General features: G+C 35.4%; 1 pseudogene; it reads left to right on the top strand.

Annotated features, from left to right (window-relative positions):
- Positions 1 to 9,201: 9,201 nt before the first annotated feature.
- On the top strand, positions 9,202 to 10,204 carry LOC113176576 (mitochondrial fission regulator 1-like; annotated as a pseudogene).
- The last annotated feature ends 3,033 nt before the right edge of the window (positions 10,205 to 13,237 follow it).

Raw genomic sequence — 13,237 nt, 5'->3', positions numbered from 1 at the left:
TTCTACCCCACAAACCTTCTGTGGCCAGGACCCTGGACAAAGCTGTAAAGTCACTGCCAATACTGCCTGCCGGTCACAGCCCTGTTTCAGTGCCCATAGCCAATGAATGCACAGTCCTTGTTATTTTTAGTTAGGTTTTGTGAATGTTCTTGCTTTGCAAATTTTCAGATTATCTATAATCCATCTAAAAGGAAAGGTTTTTTATGTTTTCCCTTACACTTTGATAAACCTCTTTGAAACCAACTGGTAACTATGAAATTGCAGCAAAAAGAATTTCCATGTCCACAGATCAATTTTCTAGCAATGTAACTGCATGGACTGCCACAGTAGCAAGCATAGATCTGATCCTGCTCCCACCCAGTGAGATGATCCTGTGGAGTATTAGGCAGCATGTGAAAACAGTGCATTATATTGGGCAGCCCAATTGTACAGTAATACATCTTCATCTCATTCGTCCCCAGAAATAGATTTTTGAATGACCACAAGTGGGTCTCTCTATCCAGGCCGTTGCATTAAGGAAAAAGAAAAGGAGAAGAAATTTATCTAGCTAAAACCCAATTGGGGCTTCTTCTCTTTTCTTTCTTTCTGTTTTGTTTGCACTTGTGCTTGGAGAGGTGAGAAAAGGTGGTAAGGGACAGGCACCTAGCACTCTCCCCTTTGATTAAAAACATCTTTTCTCTCTCTTAGGTCAAAATAATACAGATGACTTCAGTTTGTCAGCCCATGGACCTCTCAAAGAACTTGTTTCGAAATGCCCTCCTGCATTTGATGAAGAGCAAGAAGCAGATGAATTTAAATATATATACATATTAACAGGACACACACACACACACACACACACACACACACACACACACAACCACGCACAAACCAATTCCACTTGACCTCCTTTCTAAATGAAAAAGACAAATATGCAGGACACGCCCATCCTGGATTTCCTGAAAGCAGGCTCCTTTCTCCCAGGCCTTTAAAGTTCAAAAGGAGACGCGTTGGTGCCCCCTGCTGGCCATTACTAACTCCTCGGCAGCCCAGCCAGTCAACCTCTGTGAGCTGCGAAGTCATGGGGCACATTAGTTTGAGAGCCCCGTTTTCTGCACTCCATACATCTTGATAGCACCACAGCTACTTAGGCAATGTAATTGCAAAAAAGACAAACAAAAACATGCCACGATGACCTTGTAACCGAAGTTTGAAATGGCAGGTCGTTTGCCCTAAAGGCTGTACCGTACATACTTGCCTTAACCCACCTGCGTTGTGTGCCCGAGAATCTCAGTGCAGACATCCCTGAGTCAATTCCTTTAGGCTAACACACTGCTATTCATTCCGAATGAGTTCGAGTCTGTGTGTTTCGTGTCGAGAAACAAGACTGAATAACTCAGCAGCTCCAGTGTGTCTGTGTAAGAAAACTGCCAGCTGTCAGCAAAGTGCATTATGTAACGTTGAGCCTCCCTGATGGCCAAAAAGAGACAAGTACCAATAACAACAACAATAATAGTCATCTTTATAATTATTAGGTATGGTCTTCTGATGGGGTTGGGGTGGGACAAAGTAAAATTTATTAATCTACTAACTCATTAATCTATTGGGAGCAGAAAGCAAAAATGGCTTAACTCACTGATTTTATTTATTGCACTCTAGGTGCTTTTATAAGTATCTACAAATGTCTTTTACTAACACAGAAAACAGCTGTGGATTTCTATCAACCGAGGCCAACTGACTATGTATTAGCTATGTTTACTCTTTTATATCTAATTCAAACGGAAGACCCGATGTAGGTGAACTTTCTTTTCTAACTTCTGCATACAAGATTATTTTTTGGGTGGGTGGGGGGGAACAATAGTTACCTTGGTGAAATATTTGAGATCTCTTTGTGGTATTTGGGGGATCTGTTGTGTGTTAGAGTGTATTTCAATCCTCCTGTATTATCGTGGCAGAAAAACTGTGCTGTTACGTAGTTGGCAAACAAGATGCCTTTGGAAACTTAATAGTAGGTCAATGTGTCTATGGAATATTCTGAACTCCTAGGAAATTTTGTTTTATATTATCAAGCATTATTTGGTTTTCATTAGTGGAAAACATAATTAGCTCAGGCTTATCAGTAACTCAGATGAGTCATGATTTTCAGATCCGCTTGAGACACTAAAATCAAATTTTGTTGAACTAACACCATCTTTAATTACGGTGAAATCCAGACTGGGAAATTTATAAATTGTCATGGAGCAACTTTTCTCTTTGATTTTTATGAAGTTTCAGTTATTGGGTGAACCTCCTTTGGACCTTAGCTCATTCAGATAAAAATGGTCCCATAACTGTGTTGCATGAATATTTGTAATGTACACAGGCATATACATTTGAAAATAATAAAGGAACAAAAGTTTACCATTGGAACATAAACCACAAACATACATTCCAGCACATGTGCTTGGATTTTTCTCAGTGGCTTGCATATGTTTGTCCATACGTACATGTATAAAATATACAATTGCAAACATGTCAGTGAAACCTCATATGATGCTTTTATAGTGACATGCATGTTTAATGTACAAGAAAAATATTTACCAATGTACTGTCTTTTGACTCCTAAAATATACATACTATACATGCCAGAAACTATTCTAATGTGACTATTGATGTAACTATTAAAATGAGGTTTCACTGTACATTCATGCTGTGAAGATTCAACCTTATAGTACATGTATATGGATACAGACAATGAGCCCTCATATTCCCGTTTTAAGTTACAGCCAGCTTACCACCAAATCACTACTATCACCACCACCAAAATTTTCAAAAACAGTTGTTGACTACTAAAAAGTAATCAGTGGACAGGCCTTTTTTAGGAGCAGTAAGCACAGTGGTGTGATTCTATCTGGGAAAACATCTAAGTTGTACAGCTGTATCCTCCTCAAAAATCCGGTGAAGAATGCTATTTTTCTAGGCTGAGCTTTTGTTATAAACCTAATATTCTGAAGGCAAGAGTTACAATCCTGATGTGTCTTTTTTTTTCATTTGTTAATTCTGAATGTATTTTTAACAGAGTGATTTTTTTGACTTACTAGTGTAATTTGCATTTTAAAAATAAATGGAAAAACAATTAAGTTTCTGAGCCATCCCTGGAAACCCCTGTTACTTCTCACAGTGTATTTGATTATGTCATTGACAGGGAAACCCTATCAAATTTACATGAAGGCACTGTCATCTCTGCAGTGCACGGATGTGTCAGCAATGAAAAGAAACTGCCTGGTTGGGGCACCATCCAGCCCAGTCACAGGTGACACGTACTTGCATTACCTCCTGACACTGAGGCCTTGACTCGGTCTGCAATGGACCTACTGTCTTTTGGAAACCTTCCAGATTTAGAGTTGGTATCAAACTAATAATTGATGAAGGTGTTAAGACCCTGTGTTAAAAAAAAATTTGATTAAATTATAGGTAGAGTTTTTTGGGGTTTTTTATTAAATATATTTTATTTTCAATAAAATAATTTCAACTACTTATTTATTGCCCCTTCAATGACATAATCAACTGTGTTATTAGAAAATTGATATTCCCCTCAACAGAAGACAAATGTAAATGCCATGTTATGGGGTAGGAGAGACAAATAGAAAGGATGAAGCCCTGGCAACTGATTTTGTAGCCCTTCATCTCAGCCAAGGTTCACAGTAGGCACTAAAAGGAGAGAGAGCCACTGGCTCACCTGCTTCAGGCTTAGGGGCCACTGAGGCTGCATGCAGACACATTGCAGCCCCTAAAAGTCAAAGTACTCAAGTGGGTTCAAAACAAGGACAGCTTTGAGGCAGTATATCAAGGAGCTGAAGATCAACTCTCAATCCTTGATTTGTCCGTTGCATGGGGAGAGCCTTGTAAATGATCAAGCCTGATCTTACTTTTGTTCCCTGTGTGAAAAGTCTGCTGTGACGGTGTTCACTGAAGTTGACGTGGATGACTGCCATGCCGTCAAAGGCACACAACATCTCAGTTGCCTAGAAAAAGACGAAATCAATAGGTCAATCATAAATCTACATATGTGTTTACCTTAAAGAAAAGATTCCTTCTTCTGCAGGTCTCAGTTAAATAAATCATGAGCTTGGTACATAACAGGCAGAACTAAGGTATGCATTTGCTAAGTACTGAAAAAAAAAAAAAAAAAGAAAGAAAGACCCTCTGATACAGTGAAGCCAATCCACTTCGTTTCACTGTGATATCATGAATGAATGGCTCCTTTTCTTTCAGAAATATAAACCCATTTTTAAAATAGGTCATGTTTAGAACAAACCTTTGAGATCCAAAATCTATTCATTATACAGACAGTAAGATAAGGCCTGGAGACATTAAGAAATTACACAAGGTGAGCATGTATTCTAAAAATGCAAATTAACTCACATTCCACAGCAAATTCTTGTGTGCAATCTGATCAGAAAAGAATAAATCAAATCCCAGACATTATCAATTGACCCTGGACTTTGTAAATTGAAACAAACCATGAAAAGGAAGACCTTAAGACATTTTTAAATCATAAAATGCTTTTGAATTATTATGTGTTATGTTCAATATAGTTTCAATATTAAAATATATTTTATTATATGTTCTTTTGAAAACCATCAATCCCTACACACATGTAAACATGTGGATACATGATTTTATGTATTTATCAATTCTATTTAGTTACAGAGAAGATTTTCTGTTAATTTCTTTTACAGTACATTTACAAATAACTAATATTAGGATTATTTAAACAGTTTCATCTTGGATGCTTTCTCTGTTTGTCAAGAAAATTCTTCCTTCAGACATTTTATCTATCTTTACTAAAATTTCAACACTCAAGACATATCCTCAAGAAGCCTTGGCATTAAGATTCTTACATTGCAAAATATAAACCCCAAAATTATTTTCATCTCATGTAAATCTTTGCTTAGGATTTTTGTCCAATTCTCTTTTCATTTTATTACATCTATCTTTCACCCACAACCAAAAAAAAAAAAAGAACAAAATCCATAATCGACCTTATATGTAATTTACAACAAATTAGAATATTGAAACAATTGTTCTTTTGATAGCGACGGGAGAAAAATATCAGAAACATGAATTCTACACCTTTTTATTCAGCAAAAATTTAAACCAGATTAATACTTTCAAGGATTATATTTGCAACTGAAATCTGCGTTAAGTTTTATGAGTTATGGTTGCCAGTGACAACACAGAAAATAAAGGTGAGTCTGTATTAAAATGGATGAAAGCAGGTATTTTTATATTCTCTAGAATGAGAACAAAGATCATTTAAAAAAAATCTTTAAACATTATGGAATTTAGAAGCAATGAGAAAATTTTGGTGGGGGATAATGAAAAGTGATATTGGTAAGTTAAATTCATAGAGGAAAGAAATCCCTTTACAAGCCACAGGTTGATGATCTTGCACAGGCTAAATTGTTACTAAAATTAATGTCAAGCTTTTCTTTGAGAGTGCCTTAATAATGTGGCACCTTAATAATGAAACAGTTATATTTTTAACTACTTCTTCTACCCTCATATGAATTTAAGCTATAACAACAAAGGAATTAAACAACTCCCAGAAAAAGATGGCAAACTGATGCTGTCACCCCAAGAATGATGGATTGATTCAATTAATCAGTAAGTCATTCCTAAGAGTCCTTCAGGGAGTTATTTACCAGAGGCATACCCCGTTTATTCCCTTCTAGGCGCCTGTCATTTTTCTTCATTACTCTTCTAGCTTTACTCATTATATCTTTGGGGGATATGCTGATCTCCATGTGCAGAAGGTTTTGCACGCAGCTGTCCAGACATAAATCTTCCAAACTTCAAAATAGAGGCCACCGAAACACCTGAGTCTATTGTCATTGTTATTTCAAGCTGACCAAGACCATCTCAGGTTGGAGTCAGACAAATGGACACTGACTTACAAGTAGTCATCGATGGGGAAGTATCAAATTGACTAAAGGCTGAAAAAAAAAAATCTTTCATTCATAAAGATGTCACTACCTTGTGTTCCATTCTGTGGAACCAGCCTCACTATGGATGACCTCCCATCTCCAAAACCAGACAGGTACAGATGGACCACTCTGAGAAGCTGGGACCTATGCTCATAGCTCATGGTAAAACAGGACACATTCAGGGATCCTGTAGTTTTAGATATCAACAAAAATTTTTCAACATGAAATGTTTCTGCTTGTAATGGGCCAAATCATCTGTCAGTTTAGTTCATAGACACAAAGGATTCTACCACACACCTGCTAGAATGACTATTATCAAAAAAAAAAAAAAAAAAAAAAAAAAACGAAAGAAAGAAAGAAAAAGAAAACAAGATTGGTGAGGTATGTGCCAAAAAATGGAAACCTTGCACACTGGTGGTGGGAATGTAGATGATGAGTACAACCATTATGGGAACATTTTTAAATCAAAAATAGAACTAATATGTGTCCAGTGATCCCACTTGTGGGTACATATGCAAAGGAAAAGAAATCAGTGTGTTAAACTGTACTCCCATTTGTAATATAGACTAGATGTGGAATCAAAGTGTCCATCAAACAGAAAGAAGTATGAAGAAAATGTGATAGGTAGATAAATATAGATATATGAATAATATTGAGCTTTAAAAGAAAAGGAAATCCTGTCATTTGTGATAACATGGACAAACCTGAAGGACATTATGTTAAATGAAATAAGCCAAGCAAAGCAAAGATAAATACTGCAAAATCTCACTTACATGTAGAACCTAAAAAAGAAGTTATAAAAATCAGAGAGTGGAATGGAGGTTATCAGGGTCTGGGAGGTAGGGAGAATTTACAGATATTGGTTAAAGTATACAAAATTCCAGTTAGGAAAAATACGTTCAGGAGATCTGTGATACAACATGGTGACTGCTTTCACCTAATAATTATAATATCAATGACTATAATAACAACGTGCTCTATACTTAAAAATTGGTAAGAAAATAAATTTTAAATGTTCTTACTGCATAAATATAATAAGTATGTGTGGTAATGGATATATTTATTAATTGTTTTGAATTAGCCATTGAATAATACATACCTACAGCTAAAAAATTATATTGCTGTATACCATAAATATACACAATTCTTGTCAATTAAAAGACCTCACCCTGCACAAAAATCAACTCAAAGTGGATCAAGGACTTAGGCACTAGAACAGAGACCTTGCACTTACTAGAAGAAAAAGTAGGCCTAAATCCTCACTATGCCGGCTTAGGAACTGACTTCCTTAACAAACTCCTAAAGCACAAAATGTGAATTCAAGGATCAATAAATAGGATGGAATCAAACTGAAAAGCTTTTTCACAGCAATAACATGAAACAATCAATAACATGAAGAGAGAGCTTACATAATGGAAGAAAATCATAGATAGAGCATTAATCTCCAAGATGTATAAAGAACTCAAAGAACTTAACACACACAAAAGAAACCCAAATAACCCAATCAATAAATGGGCTAAGGAACTGAAGAGACACTTCAGAGAAGAAAAAATGTGATTGATTAACAAATATATGAAAAAATGTTCAATATATCTAGCAATTAGATAAATGCAAATCAAAATTACACTGATATTCCATCTCACTCTAGTAAGAATGACAATTATCACAAATACAAGAATGAAATTATAGCTCTGCTGGTAAATGGAGGGATCTGGAGAATATCATGTTAAGTAAATTAAGCCAATCCCAAAGAACCAAAGGCCAGATGTTTTCTATGACATGCAAATGCCAATTCACAATAAGGGCTGGGGTTTGGGGGGATAAATAGAGGTACTATGGATTAGACAGAGTGGAGTGAAGGGAGGGGAGGGGTTATGGGGGTAGGAATGATAATAGAATGAATTAGACATAATTACCCTATGTGCATATATGATTACATGACCTGTGTAACTCTACATCCTGTACAACTGGAAGAATGAGAAGTTATTCTCCATTTATGTATGATGCATTCTACTTTCATGTATAACTATTTAGAACAAATAAAAAATTAAAATCAATTAATTTTAAATAATAATATCCAAGAAGAAAAAAACTGGAGAGGAAATTCATGCTAAATCTTGCTATCAAGGATGGTTACAGAGTTTACATGACCCAGGGAAAATTAAAAATGTGAGTTTCCCTCATTCAAAAATTAAGAAAAAAGTACTGATAAAGGTGGTCAAATACAACACATTTCTCTTTAACAATATTTTATTACTTATAAAGTATAATTATGGTATAATCCTAATACATGAATCACAACATAGAATTATAAATTATAAAAAGAATGTTTAACTGTAATAATTTTATTGATAGTATTAATTTAATAGTATTAATTTAATTAATACTTTATTAATAGAATATCTTGATTGATCATAAGAATTTTTCTGATTTATTTTTCTAAAACTTTATTAATAAGTCATCAAAATGTATACTTTTAGCAAGTTAATTTTCAATCAGTGTAACAGAAATTGATTTAAATCACTCCTGGCAAATGCACCTCAATTAATTTTTTTTATTATTTTGAATTTTGAGAAGTATCTTTCTGTGGATGTAACTATTACTGGAGTTGTTAAAATGTTTTATAGACTTTGACAATATTGGGACATATTTCTAGTAAATTATTTTGAAAATAATTACGCAGATAATTTTGAATATAAATTTTAGTCATCTATACCTGAAGATTCATGGTACAATTCTCCTAAAAGGATTTAATTTTTCATAAATATTAGTCATTAAAATTCAGATTTAAAAATTGCTTTTTAATTATCACTACTTTGTGTTTGTATTAAGTCACTTAAAATTAAAGTTAAAATTTTAATTTTCAATATTTAAATTATTTTTAAGTTTTTAATCATCTGTATTTTAATGAAATTTCATTAGAATTCTGATTTTGAATTTAAATTTAATTTCAAATAAAAACCTTTTCTGTGGTATATTAGTGTTTTTCCTGAGATTTCTCATAATTTGTTGACTTGCTGAAAGTGGCTTCATGATTTTTTTTATAATTCAAAATACCTGTTTATATATTCTATCAATGATTCTTCAATTACAAGAAAAATAATTTGAATCTGAAAACCTGAGTAGCTGGAGAATATGCTGGCTGCTGAGGAATAGGGGTGGGGGAGGCAGTCAGCGTGCTCTAATGGACCATGTGCTGCTATGTATGCCTGAAGTACCTGAAATGCAAATTTGGGATGACTTTGCCCTCTAAATGCTTGGCTGGATTACGCATCTGATGAGAATGGTTTTCAACAAGTTGGAGTAAGCATGCAATCAGTGCTTTGGTCTGAAAAACCATATGAGTTCATCTGGAAGTATCATAAGGAAAATTGTTACTAACTTATCTCTAATTCAGTGTCTTGGAGTTCAATTTCAACTTACAGCCATGCAACAGAATGGAGTCCCAACCATCCAGGAAAGAAGGCAATGTTGTCTTTTGCTGATATTGGATGGGTAGCCACAGAAGAAGGAGAGTAGAGTACTCAGTAAGACTAAGGACAGAGGTAAAATCAAAGCCACCCCTTCAAAATGACCTTCCTTTCTTTGAGAAGCCCCCAAGTAGGCATATTTCCTTACCAAACTTGTGTCCAGAAGAGCCTCCACCGAAGACTGCAACCCTGACCAATGAGGAAGCCCTGCAGAGAAGATCCATGCACTTGAAAATGAACTTGCTATATTCAGACCTCGGATTAGCAAAAAGTGACCCTGCAAGAGCAACAGAGTCTCACTGCAGTAGGTGACTTGGATTCTACCACATCTATTATCATAGCCCCAGCACCACCACCACCTCCCATCCACCACTCCACTAGAGCTCCAGCAAAGTAAATCTGATGTTGATCTGATTAAAGAGTGAAGAGAGCAAAAAGCCAATGCTGGAAAGATTTTGGCTAAGAATAATCCAAAGAAATCAGATGTGCCAAATATGCTAGAGATCCTTAAAAAGATGGATAGTGTAAAACTTCAGTCAGTCAAGAGTCAGAGGAAGATGTAAAGCCCAAGCCAGTCGGTGCTACTGGCCCTGCTGCCCACATAGCAGAAGCTCTGAAAGAGAAGTGTGCTTATGGATATTGAAGCAAGGTGAATTTGAAAATGGAGCTACAAAGTCTGAATCAGAGGCCACCTCAGAGACAGCAGTGTTGGGACCACACATGTTGAAGGCTAAAGGAAAAGTAAAGGTTTTAGTTGAAATGTTTCAAACTCCTACTAGACAATGAACTCAGAAAGACTCCTGTTTCAACTGGTGGGTGAGGGCTGAATTTGGCTAGTAGAAATCAACACTCTTTAGTAAATACCTGACTTTAGTATTCTGTGGTCTCCCTTTTAACCTTGGGGATTAAGCAATAATAGAAGCACCATAACTTTGTTTTTGCTTTTATGAGATGGTCAGTTCTGGGTCTTTCCATAACCTACTGAATTCTCACATGTTTTTCACATCTAGCCAAGATGTGGAGGTTTCCAATCTCAAAAACATTTGTAAGATTTCAAAACATAGAAAGGACATTTTTGAATTTTACTATGCCTTTTTAAATTTCTTAACACTAATTTATCTGTATAAATGTTTTATATACATATATTTGGATCTAAAACAGTTCAAAAATTGTTACTGAAAGACAAAAAAGAAAAAATAATTTAATAATAATAATTTGTCTTCCTCATTAATGACTTATTTACTTATACATTATTTAATAATAATAATATTTTGTCTTCCTCACTAATAAGTTGTTTATCTGAAGTTTCATATGATGATGAAATTTTTTCTATCACTGCAACTACATTGTGTAAGTTTAATTTCTATTTGTAAGGCTGTAGATATTTGTATTGCAGTGTTGCAGTAGTTTTTAAAACTAGAGACTCTGAACTCTTTCACCAATTCTAGTAACTCTCTGACATGCTTTATTGCCACATGCATGAGTTTGCTTTTACTTTGTAATAATTTACTGACATAGTCTATTGCCTGAGCACCAGAGAATAATTGGGCAGGAGCTGCAGGACTTACTCTCCTGGGAAACTGACAGTCTTCTCATGTTTCCAAACAGTTTGGGTCCCTTTTCTTCCCTGGATTCAGCTGCTGCTTGTGTTGTTGTTGTTTCTGTCCCCACTGCCAGTCTGGTCTCCAATTCCTCCCCAGTCACCTGCTCAGCCCACTGGCTCCCTGGACTGCCCAGAGGCCCATGTGTTCATGCCTGGTGCCAAGGCCAATTGGTCTGCACACTGTATATACCCAGGACCCTGAGCAATGTCACTGGGATCACAAACATTTGCCTGTGTATCCTCTCTGCTCATTTCATGCTCAAAATAATATTGCATGAACAGGTCTATAAAGTACCAAATCTTCTGAGAATAGGGACCACGTGCAACTGCACATCACAGGTCCATGAAGCCAGTCCTGCTTGCTGGAGAGGCCAAGAGCAAATCTTTCCACACCTACTGCCACTTCATCGTTGGCCCCAATTTTTTACTAACATATTACACTTGTTAGTGAAAATAGTCCTGGGATGCTTTCCTAAGAATGATGAATGATTATGTTTCCAAAACGTCCAATGTACTGGGTGCAGTGGCACATGCCTGTAATCCTACTTACTCCAGAGGCTGAGGCATGAGGATTGCAAGTTCAAGATCATCCTGGGAAATTTAATAAAACTCTGTCTCAATACATATATACACATACAATACACACACACATACACACACACACACACACACACACACACATTATGTGTTCAATCTCCAGTGCTGCCATCCCCATCTCAGAAGGAAAAAAAAAAAAAAAATATATATATATATATATATATATATATATATATATATATATATATATATATAAAATACCTTGTATACTAAGGCTCAAAACTTTCAACTCTGGTTACATGTGTTTTTATTACACTTCTATTAAAGAGATTTTATTTGGATACCTGAAATTCATTATATTGCATAGATATTAACATTTCATACTTACAATATTTTTTGGAGGGGAAGTACTGAGGATTGAATTCAGAGACATTCAACCACTGAGCCACATCCCTGGTCCTATTGTATTTTATTTAGAGACAGAGTCTCACTGAGCTGCTTAGCCCCTTGCTTTTGCTGAGGCTGGCTTTGAACTTGCCATCCTCCTTCCTCAGGCTTCCAAGCCACTGAGATTAGAGGTGTGCACCACCATGTGGCCTTGTTTAAAATTTAACAAAGCAATTCTGGCTATGTAAATCTATGTAAATTGAAGAAAGAATTTAAAACAAACAAGGGTTATTTCTTAATAAAATTATACAATAAGACGTGTTAAGTTAATCATAGTATGTGCCCAATGCATTTGAAATAAGATGGATTTGTTGTTTAAAAGCATGAAGAAAAAAGTACAACTAATTATAAGGACTTGAATTGAGATGTCATATGACTAAATTGATATTTGTGTAACTGAAGATTACACTTCTTTCTTCATATTTTCTTTGTGAATATACTTTGGAAACATTAATGTGCAAAAGCCCCCTTATATTTTTTCTCTTTTTAAATTTCCTGCAACGTAAGATAATACTATTAAGTATAGAATAAGTCCCATACAATATTCTGCATGGTTGCTACATCTAAATGGAAGACTCAAATTCTAAACCTAGTTATTCTGTCACCAACTCCTCAGTTCCAATCTCTGATGAAATGTCCAGAAAGTAGTTCATCATGCACATATAAGTAGCTACATTTTTCTTTAGAATGTGAGACCCTATCTCTTTGAATAATGTCAATCTCACTCACTCAGAATTGATAATTCTACCACTCTCTCCTCCCACAGAAATACTCAATTTGAACAAGAAATGGAATTTCTTGATAACAAGGGCCATTGTGCAGAGAGTAATACAAAAAGAGACTAGAATGATCCCTCCTCTGGCTTCACTGTGGTCCTACCATGACCACAAAACTCCCTCACAAACACAATTTCCCTGTCTGTTCAGAGAGAAATAAAAGCACAGTCAATCCTGGGGAAAACATGGCACTTATAATATACCATGTTTATAAATTATCTTCTCCATCAGTTCTACTTGTGCTTGACATTTAAACTTGAAACTATCAGAGAAGTGCTGAGCTGTAACAGAAAGACACCCTGGAGAAGAGCAAGCCAGTTCTTGTAAAGTATTTGTTTCCAGTGTCATTTATTCTTTTTTTAACATATTTTTTTTAGTTGTTGATGGACACAATACCTTTATTTTATTTTTTTTATTTTTATGTGGTGCTGAGGATCGAACCCAGAACCTCACACA

This window comes from Urocitellus parryii, chromosome 8, assembly GCF_045843805.1.
Source record: "Urocitellus parryii isolate mUroPar1 chromosome 8, mUroPar1.hap1, whole genome shotgun sequence".
Classification (NCBI taxonomy): Eukaryota; Metazoa; Chordata; class Mammalia; order Rodentia; family Sciuridae; genus Urocitellus; species Urocitellus parryii.
Note: the sequence above shows the minus strand (reverse complement) of the source record. Positions and strands in the feature narration are given on the sequence as shown.